Genomic DNA, 22,491 nt, shown 5'->3' on the forward strand with positions numbered 1-22,491 from the left:
GAAACAGGCCCTTCGGCCCAACCAGTCCACACCGACCCTCCGAAGAGCAACCCACCCAGACCCATTCCCCTACATTTACCCCTTCACCTAACACTACAGGCAATTTAGCATGTCCAATTCACCTAACCTGTACATCTTTGGACTGTGGGAGAAAACCAGAGCACTCAGAGGAAACCCACGCAGATACGGGGAGAATGTGCAAACTCCACACAGACAGTTGCCTGAGGCAGGGATTGAACGCGGGTCTCTGGCGCTGTGAGGCAGCAGTGCTAGCCACTCTGCCACTGTGCTGCCCAGGTAGGTGGAATGTCTGGAGCAGGATGGAGGGTACAGTTTTACAGTTGGTAAAATTGATCATCCTGAGGTCCTCCTGAATTTAACTTCCTTATATTCTCTTCTTTTCAGCAATGCCTTGGATTGAGCATGACTTGCTTCCACTCTGTTGTTTCAATGAGTCCTGAGATGGCTGATTATCCAATATGTGGTCTATTGTCTCTGCTAACTATAGGGCAATTAGAGTCTGAAGGGTTGAGTAGTTGTTTGAGTTTTTCCTCTGCACATCCTGATACATACCGTCCTCAAACTTTCTCCACTTTGGTCAGTTACAAGCCGGTGCTTTGCATTAATCATAGAGTCATAGAGACATACAGCACGGAAACAGATCCTTCGGTCTATTTCGTCCATACCGAGCAGATATCCCAACCTAACCTAGTCCCACCTGCCAGCACTTGGCCCATATCCCTCCAAACCCTTCCTATTCAAATACCCATCCAGGTGCCTTTTAAATGTTGTCATTGTACCAGCCTCCACCACTTCCTCTGGCAGCTCATTCCACATACACACCACCCTCTATGTGAAAGAGTTGCCCCTTCGATCCCTTTCATATCTTACCCCTCTCACCCTAAACCTATGACCTCTAGTTCTGGACTCCCTGACCCCAGGGAAAAGACTTTACCTATTTACCCTATCCATGCCCCTCATAATTTTGTAAACCTCTATGAGGTCACCCCCCAGCCTTCGACGCTCCAGGAAAACAGCCCCAGCCTGTTCAGGCTCTCCCTACAGCTCAAATCCTCCAACCGTGGCAGCAACCTTGTAAATCTTTTCTAAACCCTTTCAAGTTTCACAATATCCTTCCAGTAGGAAAAAGACCAGAATTACATGCAATATTCCAAAAGTGGCCTAACCAACATCCTGTACGGCCATGACATGACCGCCCAACTCCTGTATTCGAAACTCTGACCAATAAAGGAAAGCATACCAAACGCCTTCTTCATTATTCTATCTACCTGCGACTCTACTTTCAAGGAGCTGTGAACCTGCCTCCAAGGTTTCATTGTTCAGCAACACTCCCTAGGACCTTACCATTAAGTTTATAAATCCTGCTAAGATTTACTTTCCCAAAATGCAGCACCTCGCATTTACCTAAATTAAACTCCATCTGCCACTTCTCAGCCCATTGGACCATCTGATCAAGATCCCACTGTAATCTGAGGTAACTTTCTTCACTGTCCACTATACTTCCAATTTTGGTGTCATCTGCAAACTTACGAACTATACCTCCTATGTTCACATCCAAATGATTTATATAAATGACGAAAAGTAGTGGACCCAGCAATGATCGTTATGGCACTCCGCTGGTCACAGGCCTCCAGTCTGAAAAGCAACCCTCCACCCTCTGTCTTCTACCATCAAGCCAGTTGTGTATCCAAATGGCTAGTTCTCCCTGTATTCCATGAGATCTTATCTTGCTAACCAGTCTCCCATGGGGAACCTTGTCGAACACCTTACTGAAGTCAACAGGTATATTTGAGCATTTTAGGGATGCTTTTTTTGTCCCAATTCTGGTGGGGCTGCAGTCAGGCAGAAGGTGCAGAGAGGAGGGTGAGTGAGATTAAGATCTGGAAGCAGTAGTTCGAACATTACTTTTTCGGGCTAGAAGATATAAGGGCAATGGGTCAAAATGGATGGGCATGACTGGATTATGACATGCTGAGGCCCCTAAACAACAGCAAGCTTAAGTGGCCAATAGCATTACCAAAAGAAACTGTACTTTTCTTCAAACAAAAAGATCAACTCAAATAGAAATATTAAATCTTTATATTGAGGACGACACAAAGATTGGTCAGGTGATTGACAGCGAAGATCATCTTTGGTTGCAGAGAGTATAAATGGATTGGTCAGAATAGTGGCAGATGAAATGTAACTCTGATAAGTATGGGATGATGCACTTTGGAAGAAGGAACAAGGCAACAAAGATACTCAATGAGTGATAAGAAGCTAGAAAGCTCAGAGGAACTGAGGAATGTGGGATGCTTGTCCACACATCCCTGATGGGGAGAGGACAGGTTAACAGGATAGTTAAGAAGGAATACGGGACACTTGCCTTTATCAGTGGTGGCATAGATTATAAAACGGGAGCTGTACAAAGCTTTGGTTCGACCAGAGCTGGAATACTGTATGCAGTCCTCGTCACTTCACTATATGAAGGATATAATTGCAGAGGAGATCCACCAGGATTTTGTCTGGAATAGAATATTTTAGCTATGAAGAGAGGTTGGATAAACTCAGATTGGTTTTTTAGTCAGAAGTTATATAACACCAGGTTACAGTCCAACGGGTTTATTTAAAATCACAAGCTTTCGGAGTTCATTGTGACTTTGGACCAGCATCTCTACATCATTTTTCTTTAGAGCAGTGAAGGCTGACAGGGTCCTGATTACCTGTATAAGATTACAAGGGGCATGGACAGTTGGTTTAAAATGAAAAATAGAAAGCAGGTGTTTCCCTTAGTTGAGGGTTGATAACAAGGGGATTTGAGGAAAGGATTTTTCACTCAGTATAGTGGAAATATGGAACGCACTGCCTGGGAGGATAGTTGAGGCAGGAAACCTCAATCTTTAAAATGTGCTTGAATGAGCACTTGAAATGTCCTAACATACAAGGCTATAAGTGAATGCTGGAAAGTGGGACTCATGTAGATTTAGAATCATTTTGTCGGTGCAGACTTGATGAGCTGTACTGTATGATTCCATGGTATTTGCACATATAAATAGGTGAAGGCATAACAAGTAAGCTAACTAAAACATATACTGTATATTGCAATTTGTTTATTTCCAGACACCAATTTTGTACCCCAAACGAAAGACTTAAGTATTTATTAAATACATAATAACTTTAGCAGGGGAAAGATTAAACAAGCTAAGCTGATTAATGTTAATGCTTTAAATCTGAAATAATTATTTTCAGCCCCTATTCACACAAATGACAGACAGACAAACACAGTTAAGTGATAAATAAAAGAAATTAACAAAACTAGCCAGATTACTGAATGAGCTTTCACAGTGCATTGTTTCACAGACATAGGTGTGGACTCCATAGTTGCTTCTCTGGAACAGTCAGTAAGGGTCATCTTCTCAGTAGGCAGCAATACTTGTAACTCAGACTTTTATTCTCTTGACTTCTGGAAGCTGGTAGCAGGTTAGGCAGGGAGCGTTCAAGTCTTCATGCCATGTCAGCACAGCCAAAAACCATTTCCTCAGAAAACATAGTTCAAGAAAGTAATTTCAATGCTGGTTCAACCGTGATAGACTAATTATTTCTTTCAAAGGCCTTGATTACCATTCAACAACTGCCACCTTATTGAACATACTCTCTATTCCAGACTCACCAGAATGAATTCCCAGGTACTGACCTTGCTAGTGGCCAACTTCTACTATCTGTTTAAACACAATCCTCTTTCCAGGGTCACTGTGGATGTTGGAACCCCCTTAATCAAAAATAAGCCTCTAGTTAGCCTCCAGGCCTGGCCTCACAAACTAACACAGCTTGTTTGGTTTGTTCTTTCCCTCTTACCATAACCTGTCCCAAAGTCCAGATGACATTTTCAGCTCTCAAATTCAAAACTGATAAAAGAATGAAAGTAAAAATAATGAAAAATCAGCAAGGGTTCTAACATTGATTAGTATACATGAAAATGAAAATGTCTAATCTAAAGCAACCGGGGGCAATTTACAAAGATCAGCACTTACTAAATGGAAGCAGCAATACAACCTGCTTGCTTTTAACATTTCATTTCAGGGTTTTGGACAGAAAAGTCAGTGATGATGTTCTTAAATAATAGGAATGAAGTTTATCACTTTCCATTCAAGTAAGTGCTTAGGGCAGATGGTTTTCTTGTAGAATTGTCCTTTGCAGTTCTTGATGCTTTTTAGCTGTAAAGATGACTTTTCACCTGAGCAGTTCATTGCCAATGGACTCAAAATGAGCCACAATATTGCTTGTACATTATGGAAAGCCAACAGAATATTGGGTGATGATTTGATAGAGGTTTTTATGGCATATTATCTGAATAATTTTCTTTCATATAACCTTGAAAGTGCTTCATTTCTCTAAAGAGGTTAACATCAACAGCATCAGAATAAACCTTCATTAGAAACATTGTCACTAGAAAGGGTTAAAACTGATAAGGAGGACATGTTGGGAGAGGAATCCAGTAACTGTCATCCACATTGGTACCAATGACATTGGAAGGAGGAGAAAGGAAGTTTTGCTGAAAGACTTTGAACAATTAGGATCTAAATGAAAAATGAAAACTTCTAAGATAATAATTTGTGGATTACTCCCTGAGCGAGGGGCAAACTAGCATGTGTTTAAGTCAAACAGTTAAATGCATAGCTCAAAGATTGATGAGACTGGAATAGGTTTCAGTTTGTGGGCAGTGGCACCTGTACTGGGGTAGAAGGGACCTGTTATGATGGGATAGGCTTCACTTGAACCGTGCTGGGACTAGTAACCTGGTGAAGTGAATAACTAGAACGGTAGAGAGACCTTTAAACAATTTAGAGGTGGGGAGACTTTCGGAGAGAGAAAATGACTTATTTGGATAATGGATTCCCAGAGTGGGACGGGAAGAAATTTAGCATACAAATATAGAAAGATATCAGTAAGTATGGTCAACAGGTGAAAAGTGGTAAGAAAGCAAAACTAATGGCTCTTTACTTGAATTAACTTAGTATTTGGACAAAATGGATAAATTTACTGCATAAATACTGGTTAATGGGTATAATCTTACAGCTGTTACCGAAAAATGGTTACATGGAAATCTGAGATGGAAACTAAATATTCAGAGATATGTTACTTGTCAAAAGGACAGACATTAAAGAAAGGGTGGTGGGAAGCCATCACTTTCTTTCAAATTCAGAATGCGAGCATCATTCATCATTTGTTAAGCAAAGCAGTATTACTGTTGATCGTTAGATGGTAAATCTCCGTCTTCATAGCTCTTCTGATGTGTTTCATTGTTTTGACAATTTCAGATTCTTGAACTCCATTTCTTTATTTTTATCCTTACCAGAATGGTCTCTGATTTGGTCTTCATGGAACAGTGGCTTAAATGTAAATGGTACTCACTTCTTCCATGGTAATACCTATAAAAACTTGCATAATCCCAGCCCTTCCTTTCATTTTGTGGTTCATGTATTTGTTCCATTTCTACTCAGATCCCTTTTTGACCTTTTCTTCTGTTGATGACCGCTGAAAGATTGAAGAAAAATGTGTAATAATCAATTCATGTGAAAATCAGAGTTAAGTGAGGGTTTCTTTACTCAGGAGTTAAAGTTTAAGTAAATTTAGATGGTTGAAGAGTTGCACAATTTCTTTGAAATTGGAGACAGTGTGGCAAGATTATGCTCATAGACTGAAAACTAGTCTACTTTTCAGGCAAGTATACAACCTTTCTAACAAAGAGGTTTTGAGAAGGCCGAAGTTTCCAGACAGACTTAGTAAGGCTCCAGGCTGACAGCTGTCTGTTGCTGGAATTTAGAAAATTGGCTCAGTGATGTATCATTAAAACTAAACAAAATACAGAGACGTTTTGATCATGTGGCCCTGCCATTGCAGAGTCTTCTAGGTTATCGAGTTGGTTTCTGCCCCTCTGGTCAAAATCCACTGAACACTTGAGAAGATAGATGATTGCTTTTGGTACATCTGCAGGCATAATGAGTTACAAAATGTCTATTTGTTATCAGTCCAGATTTAGAGCCAGAAGGTCAGTGTTCGTATTGTCTTGCTGTGTTTGCACAATCCAGCCAATTAATAGTTAATTAATAATTAGTAACAATTAATAATTCCACTTGGGTGATCAGTTTAGCTTTGTTCTTGTAATTATACAGTTGGATGTTTCTAGAATTGGTCAACTTATAAATCATGTGATATCTAGCTACCATTTCAAAGCTCAAAGTTCATTTTTAAAAGGAAGAGGCATGTATAACTTTAAATAATTTATAGTATATTTCAAAGTACCCTCGTTTATCCTGTTTTGGTCAAAATGAATGAAGTTACACTTGATGACATTGAAATCCATTTGACACAATTTTGCCCATTCACTTAAACTATTAATAAAGTCTTTATATGATATAGCACCATCTGCACTGCTTCTACTGTCAATAAAACTGTGTCTTTCACAAATTAGGATATGTGGCTGACTATTCCAGAATCCAAGTAACAAATACAGTGAATAGTTGATGTCCCCAAACCATAGAAACATAGAAAATAGATGCAGAATTAGGCCAATCAGCCCCTTGAGCCTACACCATCATTCAATATGACCATGGCTGATCATGCAATTCCAGTATCTCACAGCCACTTTCTCTCCATACCACATGATCCCTTTAGCCACAAGGGTCATGTCCAGCTCCCTCTTGAATATATCTAATGAACTGGCCCCAACAGCTTTCTGTGGTGCAGAATTTCGCAGGTTCACAACTCTCTGACTGAAAAGCTTCTTCCTCATCTCAGTGCTGAATGGCTTACCGCTTATTCTCACACTGTGACCCCTAGTTCTGCACTTGCCCAACATCAGGAACATTCTATTCTGCATCTAGCCTGTCCAGGATTTTATATGTTTCTTTGGCAGTCCCCCTCATTCTTCTAAATGCAAGTTAATACAAGCCCAGTCGATCCTGTCTTTTTTTATGTCAGTCTTGCCATTCTGAGAATCAGTTTGGTAACTTTTGTTTGACTCCCTCAATAGCAAGAATGTCCTTCCTCAGACTTGGATAGCAAAATTGCACACAATATGAAGAGCTGGGCTCACCAAGGCACTGTATAACTGCAACAAGACATCCCTACTTCTATATGTAAATCCTCTCACAATGAAGGCGAACATCCATTAGGTTTCCTCACCACCTGCTGCATGTCCTTGCCAACCTTCAGCCATGACACCCAGGTCTCGTTGCACCTTAACGTTTCCTAAATTGCCACCATTCAGATAATAATTGCCTTCCTGTTTTTGCCACCAAAATGGAAAACCTGACATGTATGACATTATATGTGCTTATCAAGTACTTGCCCACTTAGCCAGCCTGTCCAAGTCACCTGCAGCCTCTTAGCATCTTCCTCACAGCACACATGCCATCCAGCTTAGTGTTGTCTGCAAATTTGGAGATATTGCATTCAATTCCTTCATCTAAATCGTTAATGTATATTGCGAATAGCTGGAGTTCCAGCACTGAACCCTGGGTACTGCAATCGTCACCGCCTCTCATTCTGAAAAGGACTCATTTATTCCAACTTCTGCCTGCTGTCTGCCAACTGGTTTTCTATCCATGCCAATACATTACCTTAGCTTTAATCTTGTGTGGAACCTCGTCAAAAGCCTTTTGAAAGTCCAGATTCACAACATCTACTGATTCACCTTTATCCACTCGACTGGTGATTTCCTTTTAGTGAATCTGTGCTGATTTGAACTGATTCTGTCACCACTTTCCAAATGCTCATTTATTACACCCTTAATAACTGACTCCAGCATTTTCCCTACCACCAATATTAGGCTAATTGGTCTATAATGCCCTGTTTTCTCTCTCCCTCCTTTTTTGAAAAGTGGGGTTACATTAGCTATCCTTCAGTCCATTTGGAATGCTTCCAGAGTCTATAAAATGCTGGAAACGATCACCAATGCGTCCACTGTTTGAACTGAATTGAATTTATTGTCACGTATACCAAGGCACAGTGAAAAGCTTTGTCTTGCAAGCAATACAGGCAGATCACAGAGTTAAGTAGCATAGATAAGTAAATATTAGGTAAACAGTGGCAAAAACAAAAACACAGGTACAGGTGAACGTTAAGAGTTTGTGAGTCCATTTAGTATTCTAACAACAGTAGGGTAGAAACTGTTACGAAACAGGCTGGTGCATGTTCAGGCTTCTGTATCTTCTCCCCAGTGGTAGAGGTTGTAAAAAAACATTGCCAGGGTGGGATGGATCTCTGAGAATGCTGGCAGCCTTTTCTTGACAGCAGGCCTGGTAGATGGATTCTATAGATGGGAGGTTGGCCTTTGTGAGTCCAGGCCGAGTTCGCCACTCTCTGTAACCGTTTCCGATCTTGAATGATACAGTTGCCATACTAGGGAGAGATACATCCAGACAGAATGCTCTCGATGGCGCACCTATAAATGTTGGCAAAGATATTCACCGTCATGCCAAATTTCCTCAGCTGCCTGAGGAAGAAGAGACGTTGTTTTGCCTTTGTAATCAGTGCATTCACATGAAGAGTCTAAGAAAGCTTGTTGTGGATGATCACTCCCAGGAGCTTGACACTCTCCACTCGTTCCACCTCTGTGCTGTTAATGTGTAGGGGAGCATGAGCAACATCCTACTGAAAGTTAATAATGAGTTCCTTGGTTTTGCCGGCATTGAGAGCTAGGTTGTTCTCAGTGCACCATTTTCCCAGGTCTTCCACCTCCCTTCTGTAGTCTGTTTCATCACCATCTGAGATTCAACCGACTATGATGGTGTCATCAGCGATCTTGTAAATGGCATTAGTCTGGTATTTGGCAACGCAGTCATCGGAGTACAGTAGGAGGCTGAGTACGCACCCCTGGGGGGTTGGGGGGGGGGGGCTCCATAGTTGGTGTTAGTGAGGATGAAATATCGTCCCCAGTCTTCACTAATTGTGGTCTGTGGGTTATGAAACTGAAAATTCAGTTGCAGAGAGTGGGGCTTAGTCCAAGATCACTAAGTTTCATAATGAGTCTCAAGGGGATAATAGTATTGAAGGCAGAACTGTAGACAATGAGTAGGATTCTTATGTAGCTGTTCTTGGTGTCTTGGTCTTGGTGTTTCTAGGGCCAATTCCTATATGAGATGCAAAGCTTAAAGTTCTGGGGACCTATAAGGTTTTAATCTCATCAATTTCCCCAATACTATTTCCTGACTAAAAAGGATTTCTTTCAGTTCCTCCTTTATGTTTGACACTCTGTTCCCTAGCATTTCTGGAAGGTTATTTGTTCAACTGCTCTGCCTTCTCTTTGTTGCCCATTATGAATTCACCTGATTCTAACTGTAAGAGCCCTACATTTGTCTTCACCAGTCATTTTCTCTTCATATATTGACAGAAGCTTTTGCAGTTAGTTTTTATGTTTTTCGCAAGATTACTCTCATATTCTATTTTCCCCATCCTTTGTCCTCCTCTGCTGAATTTTAAATTTCTCCTAGTCCTTAGGTTTGCTGCTTTTCTGGGCCAATTTATTTACCTTCTCTTTGGCTTTACACTATCCTTGATTTCCCCTGTTAGCCATGGCTGAGCCACCCTCCCTGTTTTACTCAGTAAAATTGTTGAAGTTCATCCATGTGTTCTTTAAATGTCTGTCATTGCCTATCCACCAGCAATCCCTTAAGTGTCTTTGGCCAGCTTATCCTAGCCAATGCATGCTTCATACCATCAAAGTTAGCTTTCTTTAAGTTCAGGACCCGAGTCTCAGATTTAACTGTGTCACTCCATCTTAATAAAGAAATCTACCATATTATAGTCATTCTTATCTAAAGGTTCTCGCACCACAAGATTGCTAATTAATCCTCTCTCAATACACAATATGCAGTCCAGGATGGCCTGTTTTCTAATTGGTTCCTCAACATATTGGTTGAGGAAATCATCCCTTATACATTCCAGGAAATCCTCCTCATATTGCTACATGCTTGATTAGTCCAATTTACAGATTGAAGTCACCCATAATAACTGCTGTAGCCTTACTGCCCACATCCCTAATTTCCTGCTTGATGCCATTCCCAACCTCACAACTACTGTTTGGTTGTCTATACACAACTCCCACTAATGTTTTTTTTCTCCCCTTTGGTGTTCAGCAGCTCCAGCCCGAACAGATTCCACACATCCAGGCTAAGGTCTTTCCTTACTATTGTGTTAATCTCCTCCTTAACCAGCAATACTAGCCTACCTCCCTTTCCTTTCCAGCTATTAGATTACTTACAGTGTGGAAACAGGCTCTTCGGCCCAACAAGTCCACACCAACCCGCCGTAGCGCAACCCACCCAGACCCATTCCCCTACATTTTCCCCTGTACCTAACACTACGGGCAATTTGGACTGTGGGAGGAAACCGGAGCACCCAGAGGAAACCCAAGCAGGCACGGGGAGAATGTGCAAAGTCCACACAGTCAGTCGCCTGAGGCGGGAATTGAACCGGAGTCTCTGGCGCTGTGAGGCAACAGTGCTAACTGCTGTGCCACCGTGCCTCCCATATCTTTCCTGGATGTTGAGTTGCCATCCTTGGTCACTCTGGAGCCAGATCTTTGTGATCCCAATCACATCATATCCATTAATATGTCTGCACTGGGCAACATCACTAGTCACATCCTGCCAATTACAGCATGTGACTATTAATAATTGCGTAAAATGTAATTAGGAGATAATTGAAAAGAATTTTGAAGAAGTTAAGCCTGTGAATGCAAAAACAAGGATGATGATGAGTGATATTACAAATTTCAAAAATGTCTGGTCTCACTGATTAGTAAGATTTGGAATGTGAAGCTCAGTTATAGCTAATATAATTTTGAATTCAGACTGACTGTGTAGCTAGGAAACGAAATGAGAAATGTTAGGTAACAACTTCTGGCAGCGCAGAACAGATCGGTTTAATCTCATCAATGACTCATGCACAAATTGGATGTCAAGATTTTGTGGTGATGAGTTACAAAACAGTGGGAAGTAGCAAGTATATTTATTTGCTCCATCCATGATTTTTCCAGCCTGAGGCATACTGCTTTAGATGGAGTATCACAATAAAAATGTGAAACAGTAATATCTATTCCAAAAAGCACCACGTCAAATAGTTTCTGGATGGCATTTTTTAGAAGAAATTTCAATGCATCATTTAATGGTATCTACAAGGGAAGGTGGAAAAATGATCAGGCTTGTCCTGCCCATAAAAAAAGACAAATCCAATCTCGTCAATTACTACTCTGTCAGTCTATTCTTGATCATCATCAAAGTGATGGAAGGGGTAATTTACAGTGATATCATGTGGTGCTTGCTCAGTAATAACCTGCTAACTAATTCTCAGTTTGGGTTTGGCCAGGCCACTAGCTGCTGACCTCATTAAAGCCTTGGTCTAAACATGTTCAGAAAAGCTAACTTCCACATGAAAGTGACTACCCTTGACATCAAGGCAGCATTTGACAGGGTTTTGTGTGAAAGAGGTCTGGTAAAACTGGAGCCAATGGGATTCCAGGGGAAAAAAATCTCCCCTGTTAGGAAAGCATATCTAGGGAAGATGGTCATGGTTGTTGGAGGTTAATCATCTCACCACTGCAGGAATTCCTCAGGATACTGACATAAGTCTAATCATCTTCAGGTTTCAATGACCTGCCCTCGATCATTAGGACAGATGCTGGAATGATTGCTGGTGATTAACCATTCACTACTCCTCAGATACTAAAGTAGACTGTGTCCATATGCAGTAAGACCCTAGACAACATTAGGTTTGGCTGATAAGCAGGATTCAATACAACACAATATCCAATCCAATATAGCCCAGGAGCAGGCCCTCCAGCCCACTAAGTCAGCACTGATTTCTAATCCTCATTTAGACCTGCTATTTATTGCCCTTGCCGAGTTTGTATTACTCTATTCACCTCCCATTCATGTGTCTGTAATATTGCTAATGTGCCTGCTTCCACCACCTCCACTCGCAGTGTGTTCTAGGCGCCCATACTCTGTGTGAAAACTTTTCCCCACACTTCTTCCCTAAATTTTCGCCCTTTCACCTTGAACCTGTGCCCTCTTGTAACTTATCTATCCACCCTGGGAAAAAGCCTCTGACTATCCACCCTGTCTATGATCTCATAATTTTGTAAACCTCCATTAGGTCATTCCTCATCCTCTGTCTTTCCAGTGGAAACAATCTAAGTTTATCCAACCTCTCCTCATAACTAAAACCCTCCAGACCAGGCAACATCTTGGTAAACCTCTCTGCACCTTCTCCAAAGCAACCATGTCCTTATGGTAGTGTGACAACCTGAACTGTATGCAATAGTCCAAATGAGGCCAAACTAAAGTTTTTAACAGCTGTAACATAACTTTGCAAATTTTATATTCAAAGCCCCAGCTCAAGAAGGCAAGTGTGCTGTTTGCCTTCCTGAGCACCTTACCCACTTGTGTTGCCATTTCAGGGATCAGTGGACAGATACAGATTCCTCTGGATGTCAAAGCTCCTAAGGGTTCTATCATTTATTGAATAATTTTTGAATTTGATCTTCCAAAACGCATCACCTCACATCTGACTGGATTAAACTCCATCTGCCATTTCTCTGCCCAAATCTGCAATCTGTCTATATCCTGCTGTATCCTTTGACAATCCTCCTCACTATCTGCAACTCCACCAATTTTGGTATCATCTGCAAACTTACTAATCAGACCACTTCCATTTTCTTCCAGATCGTTTATATATATTACAATCAACAAAGGTCCCAGCATTGATCCCCACGGAACACCATTAGTTCTTGATCTCCATTCCAAAAAGCACTCTTTCACCACTAGTGTCTGTCTTTTATGACCAAGCCAGTTTTGTATCTATCCAGACAGCTCACCCTGGATCCTGTGGGACTCTAACTTCTGTAACAGCCTGTTATGAGGCACCTTATCAAATGCCTTTCTAAAGTATGTATAGACAACATCCACTACCCTTCCCTTATCAATCATTGTTGTCACCTCCTCAAGAAACTTAAAGAAGTGGTGAGATATGACCTTCCCTGCACAAACCCATGTTTTCACTAATGAGACCATTTGCTTCTAAATGTGAATAAATCCTGTCTTCTTCAACAGCTTCCCCACCACTAATATCAGGCCCACTGGCCTGTAATTACCCAGATTATCTATGTTTCTTAAATAAAGGAACAACACTGGCTATTCTCCAGTCCTCTAAAACCTTGTCTGAGGCCAAAGAAGATGCAAAGATATTTGTTGAGGCCCCAGATATTTCCTCCCTTTGCCTCCCAAAGCATCCCGGGATAGATCCGGTTTGGCTCTGGATTTGTCAACCTTAATATATTTAAAGATACCCACCCTCCTGGCTTGTAATATTCGCCCATCATAATTGCTGGGCAATGATCATCTCCAACAAGAGAGAATCTAACCATCTCCCATTGACTTTCAACGGCAATGCCCAGCTATCAACATCCTGGACATTAGCATTGATCAGAAACTGGTGAATCAGCCAAAGGGGAAATACTGTAAATAAAAGAATAGGTCAAAGGCTAGGTATTCTGAGGTGAGCTATTCACCTCCTGTCTGTCCGAAATCTGACTGCATCTACAAAACACAAATCAGAAGTGTAAAGAAATGCACTCCACTCACCTTGGTGAATGTTGCTCCAATAACATTCAAGGAGGTTAACACAATGTAGATCAGTGCAGCCCTATGACATTGGTACCCCATTGACTACCTATAAAATTCAACCCTCCACCAGCAATGCACAGTGGTATCAGTGCATACAATCTAAAAGATACACTGCAGCAACTCACCAAGACTGTTTCGAAAACACCATCCATGCCTGCAACATCCACCATCTGGAAAGGCAATGGCTGCAGAGGCATGGAAACATCACTGCCTTCAAGTTCCCTTTTGAGACATATACCCTTCTGGCTTGGAACTATATTAATGTTCCTTCACTGTGATTCAGTCAAAATCCTGGAATCTTGGAACAGGAGAAATAGGCAGTATGATGGAGAATGTTTGATATCACTCACTTCAAAGTATTATGGTTATTTCAAAGCTGTTTTATGTATATCTGTTTTGTTTAAAAGCAGACCCTTCTGTGTTCTTGTTATATACCGTGAGCTTCTGATGCTCTATTAAGAGCTTGCCTCTCAGAAGAGCCTAATTTAGCCATATTTGGGAAGCGAGGCAATGGCATCATGTATGTCATTGATGAGGCCATATTATCAATTTATTTGCTGTGATGTTTGGTTGCCTATCATTAAGCACTTATTTATGTCTTTAAACAGTTTATGGAAGAAAGACATTCATTTTAGGATTAAAGGCTCCAACTGAACAGAAGTTCAAAGCTAAATTTATATCTTATTCAATAGAAAGACTAAAGACAGATATGAAACAGACCTAAACCAAATCTTTGAAATCCTGAATGGCATAAATGTAAATATGATAAGTCTTTTTAGCTGACGATTCTGCTGTGATTGATACTTTTGCAAACAGCATGAGCTTGCATATCTTACTTATTTTTAATTGTGCAAGCCAAAAGGGTACTGGAAGGAACAAGCACGGATGATGCTGGAGAAACTCAGGAAATCTAGCAGAATCTGTGGAGGGTGAAAAATAGTTAACATTTTGAGTCAAGTATACTCTTCTACTCAAGGTAATTAGGTACCAGAACTAAGCCTGATCCTGCAACCTGACATATGCAGGGTTATTGAACATTAACCATGAAAAAGAACTCTAGTTCATTTTGCTTTTCAGTGGTGCTAAGACCAATATCAATGCCCTATTCCCACTGCTGGCTAAAATAAGTTGAGTCAGAATTAAAAGTACTTCCTGTTGAAGAGCTTGGTCATGGCGATAACATCGACAGCGGTAAGTGGGCTGAGCAGCGCAGCGCAGTCTTGAGTAGGCCCAGGAGCACGGATTCGTGGCGGCGGCATCAGAGGTACGTTGGTTCCAAATAAAGGCATTCCTAGTGCCAATTCATTGCTGCTGCATTAGAGATCAGATTGACTTCCCAGTAGCAACTGCATCTGGTGCAGATTCATGGAGATGGCAGCAGAGGCAACATTGGGTCCATTACGAGACCTGATGGCATCAGCAGTGGCTGCAACGGCGAGATGGGGCTGAAGCAGATTTGTGGTGCTGGCAAAGCAGAGTTAAGGTCAATGATGTATCCACTGACATTAGTGGCGTCTGCATTGGTGCGTTCCATTAAATACATATTGGCAAGGGCTTCGGTGGGGACAAGATGAAACCAAAGAATGGCGACTTTCGTTCCACCAGTGGTGGCACAACAAAGACAACTAGCCCCTGGCCACCAATCCCATGGCCCAGGACAGAGCACTTAAACAAGAAGGATTGTAAAGTTGAGCACTTTTTCTTTATTTCTTCATTTTTCTCCCTTTATATTCCATGTTTTGGTTTATTTTTCTGCGTTTTAAGATGGTGTCTGAGAGTGGCAACACTGTACAACACTTTTCAATGCATTTTGTAACAGAATACACATGACAATTGATAAATCCAATAAATCAAATCATTGACCTCAAGGTAGACTACAGAGATGCAAGAATACAATTTCAATACCCTACCAAGGGAAATAGTGTGAACTAAGGAGCAGTGCAGAATTTCAAAAAGATATTGATTGGTGGATTGAGGAGACAAAGTACACAAAAAGATGATATTAAACCAAAAAAATACAACTCTAAAGGGGTTGAGCTGGAAAAGGTCAGAGAGCACCCAAGGAGCAGGAGAGTCGACATTTCGGGCATAAGACCTTCATCAGGAATCACTCTCCTGCACCTCGGATGTTGCCTGATTTACTATGCTTTTCCTGTGCCACCCTTTTCGACTCTGACTCTCCAGCATCTGCGGACCTCAATTTCTCTGAATTCTGAAGAGATTGCAGAGCTGTTGGACCTGAGTGCATACAGCAAACAGTGGAAGGTAGCTGCACAAGTTTTGAATAGTTAATAAAACATTCAGCAATTCAGGATTCACTAATAGGGACATGCAGCACAAAAGCAAGGAGGTCATGTTAAACTTGCATGAAACATGGTTTGGTCTAAGCGGGACTGCTGTAACTACAGTGAAAGTAACATGATTGTAAGTGATGTCTGTCTTGGGTCTAGCTGCCCCCTCAGATAAACATTAAAAATTCTGTGGCACCGTTGAAAACAATGAGAGCTGTTGTCTCATGCCTTGGTATTTATCAAAGTTAAAAATCACATAACACCAAGTTCAACAGGTTCATTTGGAAGTACAAGATTTTTGAGAGCACTGCTTCTTTGTCAGGTAGCTAGTGGAATAGAATCATAGGATACTCTCCTACTCCTCAGATACTGTCTGACCTGCTGTTTTTCCAGTGCAACCCTTTAGAATTGTATCTTTTTTGGTTTGTCTTTTTGTGTTCATTGTCTTCTCAATTGGAGAAAATGCAGAGGCATGAAATTGAGGGTGATTTAGCAGTTTGGATTAGATTAGATTAGATTAGATTAAATTAGATTACTTACAGTGTGGAAACAGGCCCTTCGGCAACAAGTCCACACCGACCATCCGAAGAGCAATCCACCCAGACCCATTCCCCTACATTTACCCCCTCACCTAACACTACGGGCAATTTAGCATGGCCAATTCACCTAACCTGCACATCTTTGGATTAGAAACTGGCTTTCTGAAAGAATGCAGCAAGTGGTGGTTGATGGAAAATATTCAGCCTGGAATCCGGTTACTAGTGGTGTGCCACAAGGGTCTGTTTTGGGACCACTGCTGTTTGTCATCTTTATAAATGACTTAGACACAGGCATAGGTGCACGGATTAGTAAATTTGCAGACGACGCTAAGGTCGGTGGAGTAGTGGACAGTGTGGAAGAATGTTACAGGTTGCAGGGGGACTTGGATAAACTGCAGAATTGTGCTGAGAGGTGGCAAATGGAGTTCAATACAACTAAATGTGAGGTGATGCACTTTGGAAAGAATAACAGGAAGGCAGAGTACTGGGTCAATGGAAAGATTCTTGGTAGTGTGGATGTGCAGAGGGATCTTGGAGTCCATGTACATAGATCCCTGAAAGTTGCCACCAGGTGGATAATGCTGTTAAGAAGGCATACGGTGTGTTAGGTTTCATCCATGGTGGGATTGAGTTACCGAGCCGCAATATCATGCTGCAACTGAACAAAACGCTGGTGCAGCCACACTTGGAATATTGTGTACAGTTCTGGTCCCCATATTTTGGGAAGGATGTGGAAGCATTGGAAAAGGTGCAGAGGAGATTTACCAGGATGTTGCCTGGTCTTATGAGGAAAGGCTAAGAGACTTGAATCTGTTGTCATTGGCAAGAAGAAGGCTAAGAGGGGTTTTGATAGAGACATACAAGATGATCAGAAGATTAGATAGGGCAGACAGTGAAAGTCTTTTTCCTAGGATGATGATATCAGCATGTACAAGGAGGCATAACTACAAATTAAGGGGTGATAGATTTAAGACAGATGTCACAGGCAGGTTCTTTATACAGAGAGTGGTAAGGGCATGAAATGCCCTACCTGCTTAAGGTAGTCAACTCAGCCACATTAGGGAGATTTAAACAATCCTTAGATAAGCACATGGATGATTTTGGGATAGTGTAGGGGACGAGTTGAGAATAATTCACAGGCCGGCGCAACATTGAGGGCCGTAGGGCCTGTTCTGCGCTGTATTGTTCTATGTTCTAATTCACCAATCTATGTCTTTTTGAAATTCTGCACTGCTCTTTAGTTCACACTATTTCCCTTGGTAGAGTATTGCAATTGTATTCTTTCATCTCTGTAGTCTACCTTGAGCTTTTGCTCTAAATTCTGTGACCTATGATCCTACTCCACTAGCTATCTGATGAAGGAGCAGCACTCCGAAAGCTTGTACCACCAGATAAACCTGTTGGACTATAACTTAGTGTTGTGTGATTTTTAAACTTTGTCCAGCCCTATCCAACACTGGCACCTCCTCATCATTGGTATTTATCCTTCAGTCAACATCACGACAATGGGTCATATGGTTTGTTATTTGTTAATTGGCTCCTCCTTTCCTACAGGGTTATTATTACTTACGAAGAACACGATGGGCTTTGGCAATACGAATCGGTTGATCTATTTCACTTCTTCATGTTTATTCAATTCCCGCAGTGTATCAGCCACTGACGGACTACAACTCCCATCAGACCTCGGGGAGGGGGCGGGGCGGGGCGGGGCGCTGGCGGCCGTTGGGAGCGGGAGCGCAGCGACGCGATTGGCTGGCTGTGTGGGCGCGTGCCGTGTTCAAACTGCATCGAGGGGCGGGACGGTTGGAGACGGAGTGGACAAGGAGCCGGGAGAAAGAGTGGGAGCGTGATATCGTGTTTGCAAAGCGTAAAAGGGGGGGAGCGGAGGAGTTCAGATAGCACCGAGGAAATCGTAACTTTGGAGAAGGGTAAACATCATATCTTTTAAATGTTTTTGGAGGGCGTGGGGGTTGCTGGTCGCGGTCAACCTCGAACCGCTCGTACAATCGCCGGATGCGGCTTCTGTTGCTTTCGGCAGCTGGGCAAGGCCTTTTATACGGCCGCGGCGGGGGTTGCCAAGGGAACCCACAGCCGAATGGGATGCACGGTCTATCTCCGCGCGCACTGCCATCGGCTCCGAATGACCGGCGCAGCAAGTCCCCCTTCCCCCTTAGCAAGCTTGCACCATTGCCTGCATCCGTTGTACCTTCATTTTATCATATTTTTCATTTTTTAAATTTATGCTTCTTAATTGCAAATTGCAAGGATTTAACATAGCCAGTGATGTTCTTCCAACCAGGCGGTGACATGTGTTTTTTTTTTGTGTGAGCTGGGAAACAATAATTTGTCAATTTCCATTAGCGAGGAATAGAGGCTGACAAGAGGAGGTCACCACATAGCTGCCATTTACTTTTGTTTCAAACTGCATTTGAAATGGTGTCAGATTAAACTGCATTGCGGATTATGGGAGAAACTGAGTCGGGCGCAAATTAAGTGCATAAACTGTCTAAGCAAGATTGCTACAGGCGCAGCAGACGAATACCCATTCAGGTCACCAATGACATGTAATCTTATTTGCTGTCTTGCGTGCTTGATGTTACTTGTCATGTCAATACGTATCTTTTTAGAACTGCGTGATTTGTTGTTCCAAATTTGTTGTCCTCCGTCAGCCGCATTTAGAAAATTCGATTTCTTCAGCTAAATTGAGCAGACCTGTTTTCAACATAGTTAAATTGGTCTTTTGGAAATGCTTTTTTTTTCCTTTTAAAGACTTCGGCGGATTCCCATCACCAGCCAGTATGAGAAAATATCATTAAAATTGGCAACAGTTGCTTCCACTTTGCTGTAGGACAAACTTGCTTGCTCTTGAGACCACCTCCACTTCCCAACCTCGCATAACAACAACATGACGTAGTCGTACTTGGTGGAGTTTAGTGATGGGGTTGATTGTTACCAGAACACAGATGGAAGGGACAAGATGTGCAAATGCCATGTTGTAAGAAGAAATCATTAAAGTGTAGAAAAACTCAATAGAACAAACGTAAGGCTTTGTACCCTAATGCACAAGCCTTTGGAATAAAATATGATCTGAAGGCACAAATCTTGATGATTATGGGAGTATGGTAACAAAGAGATCAAAAATGCGAAGTTAACATTCTTGATCTTTCAGAAGGATAAGAGAATGGAAAAATGTTAATAAATTAAATGACAACAGTTGAGCGGTGATGAAGGTTTGGATGATATAGAATCCATTTGGGTGAAGATAAAAGCAGCAAGGGAAAGAAGACATTTAAGGAATGGTGTGCAGACCCTGAAAAGGTAGCAACTCTGTGAAAGGCTGTACATCAACAAATAATAGAAGCATGTAAAATACTATAGCAATAATTATGGGTGTCTGTTATCTTCATGTTGGAAAAGGTAGCTGCAGCAACAAACTCCAAGTGCATCAGGGGTGGTTTCCTAGAGCAATATGTCATGGAGCAGGCTATGTTGGTTCTGGTAATGGGTAATGAGGCCAATACCTCCAAGTAAAAGATCCCTTAGGAAGTAGTGGTCATAACATGAGAAGTGAATATTCAATTTGAGAATGAGAAAATTAGGTTGCAAATAACTATCATTTAACTTAAATGACAATGAAATGGTTGTTAGCTAAAGTGAACTGGGCAGGAATGATAGTATGCAAGCAGTAGCGGGCATTTTAAGGAGGTAATTCATGACCCTCAATAAGACCCATAAGGAGAAAAGATCCTAAGAGTGGGTTAAACCAACCATGGCTAACCAAGGAAGTTAGAGACAAAAAGTATATAAGGAGTCTAAAGTCAGTGATATCTCAGTTTTTGGGGGTGAAAAAAATAAAGAAAGTAAACTGAGGAAAAGCTAGCGAGGTATATAAAACTAATTAAGAGTTTATTTTAAATATGTAAAACGAAGAATGAAGTCGAAATGAATCCGGGAAGATGGTATTGGGGAGTAAGGAAATTAGAAGGGTTTAACACATATTTTGCGATCTCATTGAAACATATAGGATTCTTAAGGGGCTTGACAGGATAAATGCAGAGAGGATTTTTTCCCTCTCGTGGAAGAGTCTAGGACCAGAGGGCATAGACAAAGAACAATGGAATACCATTTTATGACTGAGATGAGGAATTTCTTCTCTCCAAGGGTTGAGTCTTTGGAAGTATTTGCCATAGGCAGAGTGGCGGCAGAGACCTTGTGTATTTTAAGGCTGAGATGGATTTGTGATCAGTTGAAGAATCAAGGGTTATGGGGAAAAGGCTGGAAAGTGGAGGTGAGAAATGTTGGAACAGCAATGAGTGGTGGAGCAGACTTGAGACTGAACAGGTTGAGCAACATACTCTTGTTTCTATTTATTGTGGTCATATGGTCTAACTAATATCCTGGTACATCAAAGTAGATATGACCGGGATCACTGAGTCACAGCTATCAAAGCTCTGTTCCTGCTTTGGCCCAGCAACAGAGTCGATGACCATCCATCACCTTTTCAGTTCCTGATTGTTTCAACTGTTCAGAGCTACAGATTGGTGGAGAAATTACTTGATTTAGCAGCATCTGTGAAAAGCAAAACAGTTAAAAGTCAAGTATGACGACTCTTCCAGAACTAGAGAATGTCTTCAGAAATGAACTCTGAGCCTTGATCTCCAAACCCAACTGCACTGAGATGCTCCAGGACTTACCTTTACTTCAAGACCAACTCTCACCTACACCAGCCAACTGCCAGGACTTTGCTCACAGCCCTATAGCTGTCTAAAATGCAAAACAATATTGGAACAGCTTCTGTCCTGAATTTACAATCTCCAGCTAACCACTCCTCAGCTGCCAGTTACAAGGCATACAGAAAAAAGGGTTGATTTCTTCACATGGTGGGCAATTTTAATAAATAACTGAGGAGAAGGTGCTGTACCACCCTCATCTAGCTATACTTATCAACAAAGTGATGATTGTTGTTGACCGTACATTTACTCAAATAGCTTCCTCAGTAATACTCCGTTTGTGTTTTACCAAGATCACTGGGCACCAGATATCATTACACCCTTGACCCAAATATGGGCAAACAGTAGAATTGCAAGCTGAAGTTGAAGTGTCTGCTTTCTGTATCGAGGTAACGTTTCACATTTAAGAGCCCCTTGCTAACAAATTGGGGGTGGAGTTAGGTAACTTTACTTAATAGAGTCATACTGGACAAAGCAAGATGGTACAGAGACTAATCATCCCAGCCCTAGAACTTCACTGCAGGGGTTCCTCAGAATAGATAGTTATAATCGTCTTGTTCAGAGATGTTTTGCTCATTTGTCAAGCAGATGCAACTTGAACCCAGTTTTCTGACTCGAACAGAGGGACATTACCAATGTGCTGTAACACCCAAGTGGGACTTGAACCTAGGCCCAGAGTGTGGTGCTGGAAAAGCACAGCAGGTCAGGCAGCATCCGAGGAGCAGGTAAAGTGACATTTCAGGCAAAAACCCTTCATCAAGAAGGGCTTTTGCCCGAAATGTCAATTTTCCTGCTCCTCTGATGCTGCCTGACCTGTGCTTTTCCAGCACCACACTCTTGACTCTAATCTCTAGCATCTGCAATCCTCACTTGCGCTTAGTTGATTTGAACCTAGACCTCCGAGCTCAGTTGAGGACATTGCCATTGTGCCAGAAGAACCCAGTAGTTCCTCATGGTAGTGTCCTAAGGTGCTTCATAAATGGCCTTATCAGAAGAAGGTCAGAAGTGCCATTGCTTGTTAATGACTGGGTATTGTTCAACATCATTTGCAAATCTTAGATGTTGAAGCAGTATGTTATCTTGTGCAGCAATACAAAAGCAACATTCAAACTTGCACCAATAACTGGCAAGAAACATGTGTGGTGTACCATATGTGCCAAGCAATGAGCATCTTTGACAACAGGATCAAACTACCTTCCCATGCCATTCAACAGCATTATTGTTGCTGAATTCCCCACTATCA

General features: G+C 41.7%; 1 protein-coding gene across 1 annotated transcript in view; it reads left to right on the forward strand.

Moving 5' to 3' along the window:
- The first annotated feature begins 18,324 nt into the window (after window positions 1-18,324).
- Window positions 18,325-22,491, forward strand: part of spdl1 (spindle apparatus coiled-coil protein 1) — a 33,884-nt gene continuing 29,717 nt past the window's right edge. Inside the window, exon 1 of the mRNA XM_043708626.2 lies at window positions 18,325-18,446. The gene's annotated coding sequence lies outside the window, so the exon portion shown is untranslated. The remainder of the gene's footprint in view (window positions 18,447-22,491) is intronic.

The sequence above is a fragment of the Chiloscyllium plagiosum genome, unplaced genomic scaffold, assembly GCF_037043375.1.
Source record: "Chiloscyllium plagiosum isolate Xiang-an unplaced genomic scaffold, Cpla_swu_hap1 HiC_scaffold_14, whole genome shotgun sequence".
Lineage (NCBI taxonomy): Eukaryota > Metazoa > Chordata > Chondrichthyes > Orectolobiformes > Hemiscylliidae > Chiloscyllium > Chiloscyllium plagiosum.